The sequence below is a fragment of the Ambystoma mexicanum genome, chromosome 5q (assembly GCF_040938575.1).
Source record: "Ambystoma mexicanum isolate Mex_15411 chromosome 5q, UKY_AmexF1_1, whole genome shotgun sequence".
NCBI lineage: Eukaryota > Metazoa > Chordata > Amphibia > Caudata > Ambystomatidae > Ambystoma > Ambystoma mexicanum.
Window position 1 is genome coordinate 339,127,686 of NC_090933.1, and position 17,046 is coordinate 339,144,731.

General features: G+C 47.6%; 1 protein-coding gene across 11 annotated transcripts in view; it reads right to left on the minus strand.

The window, feature by feature from the left end:
* Window positions 1-17,046, minus strand: part of RNMT (RNA guanine-7 methyltransferase) — a 480,952-nt gene that overhangs the window by 452,914 nt on the left and 10,992 nt on the right. For 9 of the 11 annotated variants that reach the window (XM_069620807.1, XM_069620798.1, XM_069620799.1 and 6 more), the window contains exon 2: window positions 5,180-5,278. The gene's annotated coding sequence lies outside the window, so the exon portion shown is untranslated. Of the gene's footprint in view, window positions 1-2,842; window positions 2,929-5,179; window positions 5,279-17,046 lie in introns of all 11 variants that reach the window. The other 2 variants (XM_069620800.1, XM_069620805.1) reach the window with 1 other exon arrangement.

A 17,046-nucleotide genomic window follows, 5' to 3' on the forward strand; every position in this document is an offset into this window, starting at 1 on the left:
ACAGCAGATATGAACACCGCAGACTCCCACAGGGGTATTGCGAGAGCCAAAGCATCTATAGAGTACTACGAGAAGACATCGGCAACATAGATGTAGGGAGCACCATTATACAGTACGTAGACGATTTTCTCGTCTGCAGCAAAACAGAAGAGTGTAGAGAAGACTCGATAACACTGCTTAACGTATTGGCTGCCAAGGGATACAAGGTGGACAAAGGAAAGTTACAATACTGCCTTCCAGACGTTGTATATCTCGGCCAGCAAATATCTAAAGATGGGAAAAGAATACTATCAGACAGAGCAGCAGCCATTCCATTCGACACATCATAACAAAAACAGTGAAGGATATGCAGACATTTCTTGGCATATGTAACTATTGCCGAGCATGGAGCCTCGATTATGCAGCATACACACGGCCAATGCTACAAGCACTGAAGGAGGCACAGAAGAACAGGGCCCCAATAAAATGGACACAAGAGACAATTGCCCAATTCTCCCGATTAAAAGACCTTATTGCAGACGCCCCAGTCCTTGCAAATCCAGATTATGAAGGGAATTTTTCCTGTTTTCAGACAGCAATGGAACATTGATGACAGCAGTATTGACATAAAAGACATAGCTAGGCCACAAACCATTAGCGTACTACAGTGGAATATTAGACCCAGTAATGCAGGGACATTTCGCTTGCGAACAGGCCCTCGCTGCAGCGGCCTCCGCCATTGAGAAAAGTGCCACGATCGTAATGGGATGTTCAGTGACCCTATATGCGGAAGACTCATTTGCTATCTTGGAAAGATCAAAATCTACTCTCACAACACAGACAGCATCTGCTTATGAAATAATATCCAGTCCAAATGTACACGTGGTCAGATGCAAGCCAGTGAACCCAGCCACATTCATTACAGAGCCATGCACAACTGAAGATTTACAGGAACACGATTGTAGCACGTATGAGGGAGAGGGCGATGACATTCCCAAAGCAAGAGAAAATGCCCTTACAGAAGGAGAAATCTATTTCATAGACGGGTCAGCATCCATAAACTCAGATAGGAGAGAAACATGTGGGGATGGCAGTAGTGCGCATGGAAGAAGACACATACGAAGTGATTGTGCAAAAGCGCCTCCCCTCACATTACTCTACACAAGCAGCCGAACTGACTGCACTAATCAGTGCGTTACATACAGCCAAAGATTGTGCCGTAACAATATATTCAGACTCAGCTTACGCCACCACCACAGTTCACTCAGGGCTATCACGCTGGCGAAGGAGAGTGTTTAGAAGAGCAGACGGGTCCCCCGTACAACATGCCACGTTGCTAAATGAACTAATAGAAGCTTTAGCAGAGCCATCGGTAGTAGCAGTGGTTAAATGCCAAGCCCATACCAATAACAGACGCCGTCTCATTGGGGAACGCGGCGGCCGACAGCAGCGAAGGAAGCCTTGTACTTCAATAAGAAGTAAGACACCAACAACAGAGTATGTCGTAAAAACAGCCACAGCAGAGCAACCAGCAGAAGCATACAGTAACACGCCCATAGCACATTTGATAGAACTCCAGAGAAAGGCCCCACCGGAAGAGCAGGAGTTGTGGGGCAAACGAGGATGTAAACAATCAGCCGCAGATCTCATTTGGAGACAGGAAACGACAGGCAAGGTAGTGATGCCTGTAGAATTATTAGAAGTAGCGTTCCAACAACTGCACTTCCCAGCTCACGTTGCAAAACAAAACATTGCCTCAGACATTCAGGAGGATTGGTTTGTTCCCAATCTGCACGAATACTTGTCTAAATTTGTGATTGAATGTACTACATGCCAATCAACTCGTAAGCCACCTGGAGACCATTCTCGGAACTGGTTAGGATTAACCAGGGAGAAGGACATCAGCTTGTGTGCTTTAAGGACAGCTACTGGAACTGAAGATTTGCCAAGTCTGCCAGCTTTGTGACCAGTCGCTGTGCAGTGCAGGAGTCCAGACATCCTCCCTCTGGTCCAGACAACTGAGGCCCAGGAACAGCGAGATCTGTTCCTGGCATTTCCTGCAGAAGTCTTCAGCTGCATCTTTTTCTTCATTGTAAGGTACTGAAAACTCAGAGAACTTAACGCTCGCTGCAAAAGTGTGTATAACGTTGGCAATTTTCAGGAGTGATTATCTTGTGACCCAGCATACAAACCTTTCTTCCACAAACTACTTCTGAGAGGTTTGGCGAAGACTTTACCATTTAATAACCAGAACCGTTTTATCCTATACAAGAGACATTAGCCCACTGACTTTGGCCTAACCTATTGCATTGAATTGACTCCTCTGATGAACTATTTGCCCAGTTTCAGAATCACCGATATTCTTTGGATTAACCTATGCCTTTTTACTCCTACTTTACTGCCATTTTGCCCTTACTTCAGAGGAGCTCAACTGCTCAAGTAATCGGTACTGTAGTATATTTGTGGGATATAACTTGCCTCCTTTTAGTGAACGCTTTATAAAGGATTGTGTAATAAATTAATACGTGTTTTACCAAGAAACGTAGAGAGTAAGTGTCTATTTGAATACTTGTGATTGTAGACCTGTGTAACAGCACTTGCAGCTCGCATTCCCTCTTGAGATAAGCCCGACTGCTCAGCCCTGCTACTAAAAACTGTAGTACAGGCTTGTACCAAAGGTTGGTTTTGCTTACACCTGTAGTCCCAATTGTATGTGGTGGTCCTAGAGGGTACTCATTACTGCCTGCAATTCTGCCTAACACTGGACTAGGCCACAGATGGCAGTGAAAACCACACCTGGATGCACAGGGCCAATATAAACCTTCAACACTTCTATTCAACCAATATATAAATCTATGCTCACCTGCATCACTGGGTCAAGTGCTTCACCGAATTTCTCTTGCTGGGACACAGGTGGTTAGCTTGACACCGACGCTTGGAGCAATGCAGCTGCAATGAAAACAGTCAAGGAAACAAGTCTACCTGTAACTCCAAAATGAGCAGGGCTTAATGTTGGGGAGAATGCTCCAGAATGGCTAATTTCCCTTACCCGATGAGTCCCTCAACAGCTTTGCTGGATTTCTAGGATTTTTTTTTCTTTTTTTTTTTTTTAAGAGAGCCTTTTTTTCCCCACTCTTCCATGTCTTTTTGCTGTGTGTTGTACATTTTTTGCTCATGGACTATGGAGTCTCACCTACTCCATAGGTATCATCTTTTTACTGTGTCACACAGCTCCTTTAGTGCAGTGACACAGGGTTGTCTTTTTAGACTTCCCACTTTAAACTCCATTTTCTGGGACTGATACCGTCTCCCAGAACATGTAAAGTTGCCATTGACTGTCTTTTTAAATTTACAGACCCAATCCTTTCTTCCAATAGCGTACTGGAAGGGTTAATAGTTCTCCGTTGGTTTCTCATGGAACATTATTTAGTTCCCCTTTCTCTAAGATTTGGCTGGAGGCAGTGGTATCTACCATTTTATTATACTGAGAGCTATACAAATAGCCTCGGTACAGTTAAATGCTATGGTGGTAGCCTCAAACTCTAACCCACTGGACCCCATTGATTTTTATTTTGTTCTGGTCTGGTTTATTCGCCATTTTTTTTGTAAAAGGTCTCATGTTTTACTCTGCGTGCCAAACCAGGTTAGTTTGTCTGCAGTCCTTCGGCGGGTTTCTGCACAGAAGCCCTCCTTGGTGCCAGAGTGTCTGGGTGGACAGGACGTGAGGTAGGGGTTTGGGGCCCCCTGCAAAGGGTCTCCTTGGAGACCCAAGTCGCACACTTGCTTGATTGGCTAGGTGACAGGACCCTGCTGTGTGATTGACAACCAGCCAGTGTGAATGGGGGAAAACTGTTTAAAAGCAGTTCTCTGGGACTTGGAAGACAGAGTACATTGGAACGAGAGAACCAACAAGGAGCTGAAGGAAGACAACTACTGGACACCCCGGTGAAGCCCAGCTGCAGGTCCAAATCGCCCGAAACTCCGACAAAAGAAGATATGCAAGGTATCTTCTTTCCTTGAGCTTGGTGGGCCCAACCAGCTCACCGCTCACCAAACGCTGGCATCCTTCTCCTGGTCGAATTTGCTGTGCATAGCTGCAGTGAACCGGATAGCCAGGAGGAACGGAACCCGTTTGGGTTTTAAGGAGCGCACCTTTTATTCGGCGCTTTGCTATGCCGCTGGGCAAATGCAGGACCCTCCAGTCTTCCTCCTTGTCACCATGACAGTCGAGTCAGGAACTGTGAGCCTGCAGGGACAACCACCTCAGCTTCTTCATTTAAGGTACTGTTCAAATCTGGTTCATTCGGTCTGAACGCGGTCGGAGTGTTTGAAATCTTTCGCCTCTCCCAAGGCTTGTCCTTCTCTACTCTTTTGAATAACTTACTCCAACCTAACTTCGTTTTGAACTCTTGGCAAAGACTTAACCGCGAACTACTCTGAACTGTGTGATCCTCTGCTAAGACTCCGAACCATTAACATTGGCCCATGCGTATTGACTTGAATCGTAGTTGTGGTAAGCCTTTTCTAGATTGCCCTGCCCATTACTTGTTGATTTGAATAGCGTTGTCTTTCCGCCCCCTTTAAAATTGCTGGAGTGCCATTTTGCTCACACTTCAATTTTTTAGCTTGACTTGTCAGAATTGATGGGTGTTTAGTGTATTAAGATTGCGATTTTCTGCTGCTTTATAATAATGAATTGTTCTATAACTGATGGTGTAAATAAATGTATATTCTTTTACTCAGAAACCTTGAATCAGTGTTTGAAACATAGTTATTGCTGTCCTTTGTGTAACTTCTGATACTGCTCACTTTAATCTTGAGATCCATCGCTACCACTTTACTGTGTAGTACAGGCTGGTACCAAAGGTGAAATTGTACTTGCACTTTTAGTCTTAATTGTGTGTGGTGTTCCCAAAGGGTACTGCATACGATTCTGCCCAACACTTAAAACCAGCTGTTGGGTGTTATGCATCAACTAATAAGCAGGACGTAACGCTGGTAAACCAGGAGAGAGTACACAGTGCACTGTAAATGCAACTCCCACATGAAACGTGAACTCAGTACCGCCCCCAAACTGGACATGAGAAAGGAACAGCCTCAATAGGTTTGAAATCCCCGATTGTGACTCCTACGATACCTTTAAAATTACCCCACCATCACCCACAGCAAAATAGTCGTTTTTAAAAAAGGACTTCCTTACCACCCGCAAGTCCTAATACAGATGTCAGGATTTTTTATGGTGCCATTGCTGCTGGGGACTGCGCTTTCCAAGATGGGATGATTGAGCCAATGTGTGTTCCTGCAATTGAAAAAGTACAATAAAAAAAAAAAAGTTAGACGTACCAGATGGACCATACCAATATTTGCGCACTACACTCTGCCAGACGGCACACATCCTCCCCCACACAAAAAAGGGACCTAGCGTGCAGGGTCCAACCAGGAAATCTCCAAAGTTCGCTATAGGCCAGTCCACCCAAGCTGGCAGAGAGAGCAGCCAGAACACACCCGAAAACGTGACTCGTACTCAGTCACAGACAACAAAAATAGAGCGAGCGAAATAGCATCAGCTTGTTACATTTTACCCTTAAGAGTTGAGAAGTCCAGCCTGCTGGCATTCCAATCATTCATCTACATATCTCCCATGAAATACAACACGTTAGTCCGGAAACATCGAGTAATAGCCATGTAGCTTATACTGCAGTTAGGTGACAGCGCTGACGTAGCAGCGGACTGCCGCAGCTACCATGCCAGACACGAGGGCCCCAGGCTTCTCTGCAACATATGGTGCCACATGCAGGCGAAGGCCTGGCACCCAAAGCAGGCTATACATGAACTCCATTTTAAATCACTTCTATGTAGCGGTGCACCCAAAGTACTGTTGGTAATGCAGTGATTTTAGTACATCAAGGAATGCACAGACTTGTTCTACAGTAGATAGCTCCTGGGGTAGCTCAGCAGGTTGACAGCCCATTGCAGAGACTGTGTTTAACTCCTTAAGTGCCAAGGACGACGTATCTAGTCCTTGGAATTCCCTGCAGGGTGCCACGGACGAGATAGCTTGTCCTTTTTGGTACTCTTGAGCGATCCCTGCAAAGGATCACTCAAAACAGTAATCCAACCTCCGAGCTATGTGAGGGGGAGTTCCCCCCCCCTCCCCTCCCAGCACGGGGGCTGGATTAGCTTAAATTTCACATCAGCATGCGTAAAGCACGCCGACGTGAAAGTAATTTTCACCGCAGCAGCCATTTCGGGCTGCTGTGGTGAAAAGGTTGAGCCTCCATCCTTCTCCCCCTCAATCTCCGGCTGTATTTCAAGCCAGAGACCGAGGGAGGTGTTGTTGGAAAGGGGAGATACTCCCCTTTCCAACGACACCTTGCGTGAAAGCATTGCGTGGCGCGGATTGGGCCCAGAGCGCTCTATCCGCGCCCAGCAATGCCCACTAGACACCATGGATGTCTTTGAATGTGGGGGGGGGGCTGCTTACATTACATTGTGCCCCTCTGCCCCAAGGGGAGTTGGGTTATCAATTTGTGTGGCAATCTGGTCCCAGGGTGCCCAAACCCTACTTCCCCACCCATTGGGGGCCTGTCTGATGTTCTGGGGTGGGCTTCTCCCCCACCCCAAATGGGGAGTGGGGGGCACCTCATGCAGCCCTCCCTGGGGGGCTGCTATCTGCCCATAGGAAGGGGCAAATAGGTTGTCACTGGAGGGTGAGGTTCAGTAGACCACCAGGGATGGCTTGCAAGGTGGGGGCATTCTTGCAAAGTATTTATTTGTTTTTGCTGGTGGGCCCGTGGATAAAACATAGTTTTGTTAACAGCTTTTTCTACGCGAGCAGCTGCAACGTTATGCGAGTACCGTTTATTATTCATTTAAATTTTTTATTATTCCATGGTTAGGGCCCACTGTCAGTGGGGTGGGTGACACTGGGGCTGGATTGTTGGTGGCGTGGGAGGGAATGGGCCGTTGGGCAGATTTTTTTGGTGGGCTGGGACAAAATTGCAGGGACAGGCCACAAATTGCCCCCCCATGCCAGCAGGACATTGGTGTTTCCCTGGGAGCAGATGCCTCCCATTTGGGTTGTCCGTCTGCAAGCCCAGGCTGCAGCTCTGGCTCTGCTACTTTATAGGTGTCGCCTCCGGGGAGGAATGGGGATCCTGATGGGGGATCCCTAGAGCTGCCGCTGCGCTTAGGGGACAGTACACCCACATGGTGCATGGATGTCCAAGGCCGGGGACATCAACTCCAACCGTCCTGGAGTTGCGCCTGGGCTGCATAACAGCTTTTCCCTTCTGGGAGGTATTGGCACACTGCTGGGACTCCCTGGTGGGGAGAAGCTGTAACGCAGGCCAGCCAGAGCTCCAGCAAAGTCAGTGGTAATATCCCTGGCCTGGGGCACCCTTCTCCCATGTGGGTCTTTGGGCGGGCCTTGTGGGTAAAGCATTATGGGGAGATTTGCGCAAGTCAGACATCTTTGGATTCCCACGGGCGTCTTATTTTCAAAAATGCAAGGGGTTCCCGGTTTTCCTTGCTGGCTTCGACACCCTAGGGCCAAATCTGTCGGTTGACCAAGCTAGCAAAATGTGCTGTGTCGAAAGGCTTGGGGTTACCAAAAATCTGAGACGCTTCGTGCAAGTCAGACCTCTGTGCATTCCCACAGGTGTCCTCTTTTCAGAAACGCATGGTGTTCAGAGTTTGCCTTGGTGGCTAGGACACCCTAGACCCAAATCTGTATGGTGTGCACATTAGTCAAAATCCTACAGTGGGAAAAGGGTTGGGGGTCTTTTAGGCTTTCCCCCTTGGCGCCCAGGTAGGTGCAACCACACATGAGACACTCTTCATCGGGACACATGTGGGAACGCGGAAAGGTTATGACATTTGATGTGTTTGTGTGGTTTTCATAACGTTTTGACCCATTTGCTGGTGCCCTTTGTCACACAACCCTTTCATTTCCCAAATGTGCACTACATTTAGTCGCTGCTTTAGGCACCATACACAAGTCACCTACCCTTGAAAAGGTCTGCCTGTGCTCCTTCAAAAAAAATGTATGCCTGCCGTTCCTCACCACATAGGTTTTCCTGATTTACACATGCTAAGTAAGTCTGTTCAGGCCGTAAGCATAAAACTCTGGTGTACCATGGCTCAGTGTTCGGCTTGTGATATTGCTTGTTGTGTACTTTCCTAACTGCAAGAGTCGGGGGAATATAGCGGAGCATTGTTTTTCTCAAAATTCATTGAAGCCATTGCCATACAAAGCCAACCATGTCCACCACATACCTTTTTTCCAGTCATTTTCCCCAACCTAGTTGTTTCCCGACCTGTGCAACTAACCGCTCCCTAAACTTGGATTTGTGTCTACTTTTCAGAAATGTATGCCTTCGTCCTCCAATTCAGCTTGCCTACCGCTTTCTTCCATTCCGTCCATGCATGTCCAATTGGCAAAAATTGCCCAAAAATAAAAAATAAAACAAAATAAAGGCGTTTTCCCCCCCCCGTTCCCACTCAACCTGTTCTTGAAAGCAAGGAAATTGGAGAATTCAGCACAGCAAATCATTTGTTCCAAGCTCATACAAGGAAAAGAACCACAGGCTTCTTTGTACATCGTTTTATTGACATTTGTTTTAAAAAAAAAATACACAAAAGTTCGCCCGTCTTGGTCATTTTCTGACCCCTATACAGCAACTTAGGATTCCTGGGTGGCGTTACGACCGCCTACATGTGGGAAAAAAGGGGCCAAATTTGGGCGCGCTCTCTCTTAACAAAAAAAAGTTTCAAGGCACTGAATGGCAACATCCCGAAATCACCAAAAAAAGCCTTGGCACTTCGGGGGGGGGGGGGGGGCGTGCGGGGGACATTGCACTTAAGGGTTATGGTTGAATTTAACCAAAAACACAAATAAATGCAACTTATTTATTAAATGACTTATTACTTATCAAAAAAGGAAGTGCTATAAAATGTGTTTGCCCATGGGTTGGGGTATTTCTGCCTCCGTTTGGCACCCAAGAACCCAGTTTAATTTCCTTAAAAATAAGCTAAAAACAAAAAAATCTCAAAGAAAACTAGTGTACGCAAGTTTCTGCAGCGTTTGGAAATTACCTTCCTTTGAATGTGTAAAACACACTTTTGAACAATGTTTCCAGCATGTAGAATGCCTGCTTTCAACATTGACCACCCCCCACCCCCTCCACAATGATGTTCATGGCCCATTGATTTCCATGGCGTCCCTTTCAGGACAGAAAAAACAAACAGGATGAGCAAACAGAGCCAGGAAATCAGCACTGTTTAGATTAGGTCACCAAGCCCCCAGCTTCCCTCTGCAAAGCTGGGGGTTGGTAAAGCCTGGTCATGGCTGAGGCAGGCCGGGTCCCGAGATCAGGCCAGACATCGGATGCCGGATCTTGGACCCGGCCAGCGCCTGGACCAGAGAGCTGACGAAGCAGAAGAACAGCCAAAGCAGGGGGACCGGTGTTGTATGATATCTCGCGCCCCCACAGCAGATTGCTGGAGAGCCCAACAATCTGCTGTGTGGGGGGAGCTGGATATCATACAACACTGGAAATGCGTGCTTCCATCGCCGCTCGCCTCTTCCCATGGCCAAGCAAGGTGGGGGCACAGAGGGAGAGGGATGCAGGGGGAACCAGCATTGCAGTGATCCAGCCCGCCTACTCACCTTTCCCCACACATTAGTCTTTGTGTGTCCAAAGGGAGAAAGGGAAGCAGAGGGACAGACAAAGGCCTGAAACGCTTGCTTCCCGGCACTCCCACCCCCCCAAACTGTGGTGCGGCAGTCTGAGCAGAGAAACGGCATCCCTTACCAGGCATTAAGACGTTGGCAGCACCAGCAGGAAGCAACGCAACATGGACACGCGATCCAGATGCAGGAACATGCACATCCAGGCTGCATTTATTCCCCGCGCCCCCATCACGTTGCACTGACTGAGCATGTATTTTCTCTTTTCTCGCTGTCCTGGATCACACGCCGCACAGATTGAAGAACTCTGCCTACAGTACGGCTAAATATTCATTGTTATCTTGATTGCAAGACTAAACAGGAATTTGCATTTTAACTCTACTAGCAAAGCAACAAGCAGGCACCTGGGGGGGAGGGGGGGTAAGGGTGTCGGGGGTACAATGCACTGCCTGGCAGCACTGAGCGGTAAAGTCAGGCACATCTCCCTGCAATGTTCAGAACCCCTCACCTCGTAAAGGCAGTAAAGTTACAAAAATCACAGCAAGGGAACTGCATGCCGTCGTAGTGAGCCCATTGCCGTTTCAACTGACAGCTATGTTGCGCAGATAACAGCAGCGCTGGTCATTGGCCCGGCTCCGGCCAGAGTTAGCTGCTGCAAACCCCAAACCCATGCTCTGTGCTGGGTTACTTTGAAAAAAGAGAAAGTAAAGAAAGGTGGAGCAGCTCATTGCCGCCATGAGAGCTCTCATGGCTCCGCCCCCCTACATGTAAACAGCAGGACTTTGCTTTTCCTGCAGCTTTGACCTATATCAAACTTCCTCTGGTGACCCTGGTCACCAGAGGAAGTTAAGTCCTTTGCCACAACCCGGTTTATGCAATGTTTGTTGGATACGCCCGACAAACATTTTATGAATAAATACCCCCATTACCATTTGAACCATCTCACACAATGCAGCCACCCGACTGCTTTCAGAGGGGAGCTGCAGGAGCTGTGCCCGGGTGTGTTAAGTAAAAGAAAACGTTGCTTATGGTGGAGTGTGGACGCAGTCTGTTGCAGTCAGACGTTCCCTTTGGTTTGCAGTCTTTCTACGCGCTCCATTCATCCAGAGGAAGCGCATTAAACAGTGTTGTGGACGCTGAGTAGGACAGTCTGTTGCAGTCCATGGCGGTCGGGCACCAATGGACGAAAACAGAAGTCTGCGCAGTGGGCGCCATAGGATTATGGAGCAAGAATCGTGCCCTGCCAACTTCAAGCAGTCAACGCCAACTCATATAAGGAAGGGGGGCAGCTAGAAGATTGAAGGCAAGAGCTGCGTCTCCCAGGAGAACCTAGTGTGTGACACACTGGAAGGGGGAGGGCAGCGCGATAAAGAAACAAAAACAGACCGCTGAGGCAATGCAGCCAGCGTGCCCAGATGAATACAAAGAAATCAACTCGAAGACTGACGCTGGAGATATTGTTTCCATTGCTATAAACACTGTCACCCCTGGGGTAAGCCCACGGGTGACACTAAGGTCAGAGGCAGCTCTCCCCCAGCCCCTCCTACGTGCTGCTTGTTTGCGGTTAAGAAAACGAATATGAAAGTAAATATTGAAGTCCGATATTGTGGTCGCAGGATTTAACAACTCCGCCAGATATGCCCAATTAACATCTTAAGACAGAACCACACGATCCCGGGAAGTAGGCTTGTAGATCTCCCGAATGCCTAAGAAGGCAAAAAGGCAAAAAAATAAAGATCTACGCAAGCCACTACCTCAACCCTCTCTACCGAAGACGCGCCCCTGAGGGATAAAGCCCGGCCAAAGTGCAGAAAAAAATAAAATTACACCAAAAAAAAAAAAAAACAGGGTGGGGGAGGGCACACATTCTTACAGCGGGCTACAAATCAGAAGAAAAGACCGAAAGCCTGAGTGTACATGTGTTTGCGCCCAAAAGCGTTAAAAACAAATCCTCGTCTCCTCTCCCTACAGCAAAAATGTGCTATCTAGCACAGTGAAACATTTTTTTGGAACAAAAATCAATGGGGGAGCAGCTTCCTGTTGAACTGACAGACACCAAAATGCTGCCAGGGTCTGAAGTCTGTCACGTCAGCAGGTGTTGGTGCCTGGGCTACATTACAAGTAAGCTCAGCAGACAAGCTTCCCTACAGGCCCATTGCAACGCCAGAAAACAAGCGCTAAGGACCGGGGAGGACCTGCCCAAAACGCCAACATTGATAAGAGGGCATCAGACAAGAAAAAGGACGGTCCGATAGCCAAGTGAGGACATTCTACAAAATCGTATTCCAGAGATGACAAACGAAACGGCTGCAACAACGGATCCCCCTCCTCCCAATCGTCAAAATAAACAGCCGCCCGCCTAAGGCCTAAAAATCCAGACCAGTGGACCAAGGTTGGCTTGGAGAAAAGTCAACCAGAATCAACAATACCTGCATCGTCTAATGAAAGTAGCCTTCCAAGGCAAGAGCTTGGAATGACACCGGCAAATTAGGGGACTCAAACAGGATGGCATCTGCACACATAGATGAAAAAGAAGAATCACAGAAAGCTAGATTCCCCCATTAAAAAAATAAAAGGCTATGAATGAAGCCCTTAAAGGCAACTCAGCAATAATGTCATCCATGCATTCAAAACTAACCCATCTGGAGGGTTATATTGAAGCCAAAAATCAGGAGAACACCAGACACTCACTAGTAACAGCAACAAGTTCAACTCAAACACCAGTACGAGATTCCTCTGAACAGAGGTCCAAAGTGGCCACATCAGCCGGCACCCAAAGTACTACTGCCACCAACCCCAAGCCAAGGGTAGAGCAGCTTACGTATCGGAAGGCATTATTCCAGATCTGAAGTCACAAGAGATAAGAAACCACAGAGGGAACAGGCTATGGGCAGTGGCTCAGGACATTGTGAAAACCAAAGCCGACCCTCCAAAACATTAAAAAAAAATTTTTTTTAAAAAAAACACGCCAACACTGAAATTAAGAAAAAGGGGATTTACCACAAGAGCCCACGAGAACTGAACCTCTGTCCATGAACTTTGTAAACGGCATACAGATGAAGGAGTTACTGAAGCTAAGTGTCTACCCGATTGAAGACACTGAATCAGAGCTAACGGCCATCCCAGCTGTAAAAAGAAAAAAAAAACTGATGGCCTGCGAAATGAACTAAAGAACAAATGGAACCTAAAAAAGGAAAAGAAAAAAAAATGCATAAGGGAAGCAAGAAGAAACCCACTGCCAAAAAAGGAAGATTGATGCTCCAGCCCCCAGGCGGAACACAGGGGGGGAGGGGGCACACCCGCGGAAGCCAAAGTAAAGAGGATAAAACTCATTATAAAAGGCCAAGTGAGAAATCCAGAGCGAGGCGTGGGAAAACCAGGAGTAACTCTAGATCACGAGAGAGTGGGAGATTCAGTAGGGAGGTATTTGTCCCATACCCAACTAAGCAAAGACAAGGAAGTCATTAAGCAGCAGAACCACACATGAATATTTGGGGGAAAAAAAAAAATTCTATCTCCATCGATATATATATAAAAAAAGTGTCTTTACACTTCACTAGATCTCCAACTTAACAAATAATGTAGTACTCAACCGAATGAAGGTTATACAACTTTGCAAACTAACTGCAAGCCTGAAACGACTGCACTCGGGAACATCCCGATTGATTAACCAAGCGGGGACTGGGGGGGAGGGGGGGGGTCGTCGAGGGGCATCTTCGAAAATGTTAACTCCGTCCATCATACGAACGGACCCTTAATGAATCTTCGCCAACAAGCCGAGACAGCGGACTCTCCGAAAAAGTTAATATATTCCCACGAGGCCCTGCCTTCGGGAGAAACAATAAATACAATAAAGTGGCAAGCAGCATGAGATTCCGAGAAACCACCAGCACAGGCGTAAAGAGGAAAATGAGCAACAACCGCCCCGAAAGTAGAGCATTTGGACATCAAGAGTCCAGAAAAACTATAAATTCTTCTAGCCACCAACATAGAAATGCAGGGAGGTTTCCGGGCTTGACCTAGGAAGTCAAAAGAAGAGTTGTTGCACCAAGGGAAAAACAAACGAGCTCCTGGAATACCTGAGGTTTTGGACATTTAACTACGATCTCGGATGTTAACCTGGGCGACTGATATTGTCAGTCTCCAAGAGACATGGTTAACTACAAAGCCTTTCCTCGATGGCTAGTACCTAAAAGGCGAATGGTAAGACAAAGAATATATATTAGTGCTTTGTCTTACCATTCGCCTTTTAGGTACTAACAGTTTGTTGTACACGTGGAGCTTTGGAAGAGCTCTGCAGTTTAACTTTGAGGAAGGGCTGATGGGCAAGAACTTCTTCTATGCCTTTTTTTCCCCACTGTTCCTTTGCTTATATATATAGTAAAGGGAGAAATTTTTTTGAGTGGCAAAATCTCCAGGGTCTTGTGGACCCCGATTGAGCCAGGCGCAAATGAATCAACACTTGATAACGTGGCCGAACAAGCTTGGATTTCACACAAGTAATCACTGGGAAACAAATGCCCCCTTGACACGCCATCTGTTAAAGTGCGCCGGAACATCGTCACTGACAAGAAGACAAGATCAGAAAATGAAATAACTCCCGAGCACTGGGCCCAGATGGCTTAACTAATTATAACCTGAAACAGCGCCCGGAAGCCTGGGCATCCCTGATAAAAGAGAAATTCCAGGACTGCATAGACTGCAGTGCAATTCCCTCAACATGGAAAAACGCCATTGTAGTGGAAATCGTTAAAAAAAAAAAAAGGAGACAAGAATGATTCAAAGCAATATCGCCCAATAGCTCTACTGGATACCATTGGCAAAATGTTTGGCTCCTCAGCTCTGGAGGCCTTCCAAGAGTGAACCTTTGCCTCCAATAATTATGATCCACTACAGTTGGGCTTTGTTCGTGGACTGGGAACTTCAGCAAACATTCTTTCTAATAAGTGTTATGAAGGCAAAAGCACTTCAAGCCAAAACACGATTAGGTCTAATCTTGATGGACTTGTTGCAAGCTTTCGTCAGGGTGAACAGAAATCTTGTGGCAAAAACGGATCCATCGAAGGTTCCCAAGCTCAATTTTACAGACGATCCAGGCTTTGTACTCACAGACCTCAATGAGTGAAAGGCTAAACAAAGCTGGCTTGTTATCAGATAAGATCTTAACAGCGCGTGGGGTGAAACAAGGATGCCCTAGCGCCAGCTTTATACAACTACATCGCTGAATAGGGACTCCCAGGAATTAATTTGAGCCTTCACGCCGTCATTTGGAAACAAAAATCCCAAGAATCCTCTATGCAGATGACATAATACTGCTTGACTAAACCCCTGTCTGGTTACATAGACAGATGGATAACTTGAAGGTTTACCTGAGAGACAACAACTTGGAACTCAACGAGACAAAAAAAATTAAATAGAGAAGGTAATGTTTGGAAGAAAAAATAAAGAAAAAAAGAAAAGATTCTAATATAACAGTCTCAAACTGTTAACGTAGGGTAACAGGCTGGAAAATGTCACCAGTTTTAAATACTTGGCAATACTGAGCAACAGTAGAGCTGAAACACCAATGCAAGACCATCTACGAGCAAAGATGAGAACCTTAATAGGCCAAACAAAAATCATGAACAGAAAGTTTGGACGTTTCTCATTAAATGACAATCCTGAAATTCTTTAGGTCAAAAAGGTGATCCAAGTACCCAAGTATAGTTTTTGGAGCTGAAGCGATGCCATCACTTCCGTACTCCATATGGATGAAGCTTGAGGGACTCTTTTGGTGCCAAGTGCTGTCACTGCCACAGTCGACTCCTATGGTGTTGATTCAACGGGAACTTAGTTTGTCCTCCCTGAAAGCAACCGTTGAAAGAAGTGGTCTGATGCTATACAGGAAGTTCATTCAACTGGCTGCTGCAAAATCAATTCTGGAGATAATCAACAGAGAAATGTTGAACGATGAAAACCAAACGCTCCCAAAATGGAGAACAGGAGCTTATGGGAAGAAAAAAAAATATTAAATCTGAAGTTCAGAAGAGGGCCTCCTCTCCAATCCAGGGAAAGTCAATAAAAAAAGATCCTAAAAATGGATTGGATAGAGACTCAATGCAGCCTGACAAAGGATCTGCCATATAATCCAAAAAAAGCAAACAAGATTATACCATACCTCATGAAAATCCCAGACAAAGCTCAAAGCTCTAAGAGCAAGTTTCATGAGAATTCGCCTGAACTTAATCAGCACAAACGAGATCTTAGCGATCAGGCGACAGGTGGACTCAAACAAATGCCACTTCTGCACCCAAGATAATCAAATCGAGGCAAGAAGGCATCTCCTATCCTGTACAGTCCTCTCAAAAGAAAGACCCACATGGCTAGGCCACCTGCTTAAAAATGTATATGTTGGGATCCAAGATGGCTGCCAGAGCGACGACCCTATGCTAGAGGCGCTCCCAGCCCAAAAAGTGGGTTATTGGAGCAGTTCCCCTCCCCAGGTGCCCCGACCTGCTGGTGGCTGAAATAGAGGAGCCTGCTGGTGCTGCGAGACGGGCCTGGAGGACGGAGCGGCAGAGCCCGGCCTGTCTCAGTGGTACACGTTGGGTCTGCGTCAGCAAGAGGGAGGCAGAGTGATCAGGCCGCGTGGTGCGGTCAGTGGACGGTGTCCGTGGAGCCGGTGCAGGAGGAGCCATCGGCGGCGGGGCCGACGGCGGTGGACCCGGGGTGCCCAGCCTGGCGAGAGGCAGGGATTTGTGCGGGTCCTGGGGCCGGCCTGGACTTGTTTATGCTCCCCTGGGGTTTCCCTGGATCTCGCCTGCAGTAGGAGGCAAGCAGTGGGAGCGAGCGTTCCTGGGCCCCAGCGGTGGACAGAGGAGGGGCTCCCTGCAGTGGCGGGGGAGACGTGCATCTCCTGGAGAGGTCCCAGCGGGTGCAGAACGCGGGCGGAGAGGCGGGGGCCTGCGGGTAACCCGAGGCCAGCCTGGACATATCTTTGCCCCCTGGGACACCCTTGGATTGTCGCTGCAGCAGGCGGCGGGTGCGGTATGGAGGTGAGGGCGGGCGCTCCTGGACCCCAGCTGAGACGGGTCCCCAACAGTGAAAGAATAGGTTGCCCTGGAGCATCGGCAGCATCCTGCGGAAGGCCGGGAGCCGAGTGTGTGGGCGTCCCGGGGCTCCATTCTTACTGGAGGGAGGAGGAGCCCGCAGTGGGGAAGCACAAAGCAGAGCAGCTGCGGCAGAAGACCCGGAGCTCTAGTTGCGAGTTGAGCAGCAATCGTAAGAGCCTGTGAAAGGGGAAGGTCGTTGGGAGGATAGTGGAAGGAAGACTTTTATGGGGGAAAAGTGATACGACATTACCCGGATCTTTGTGCACTGTACCTGCTCCTTGGCCC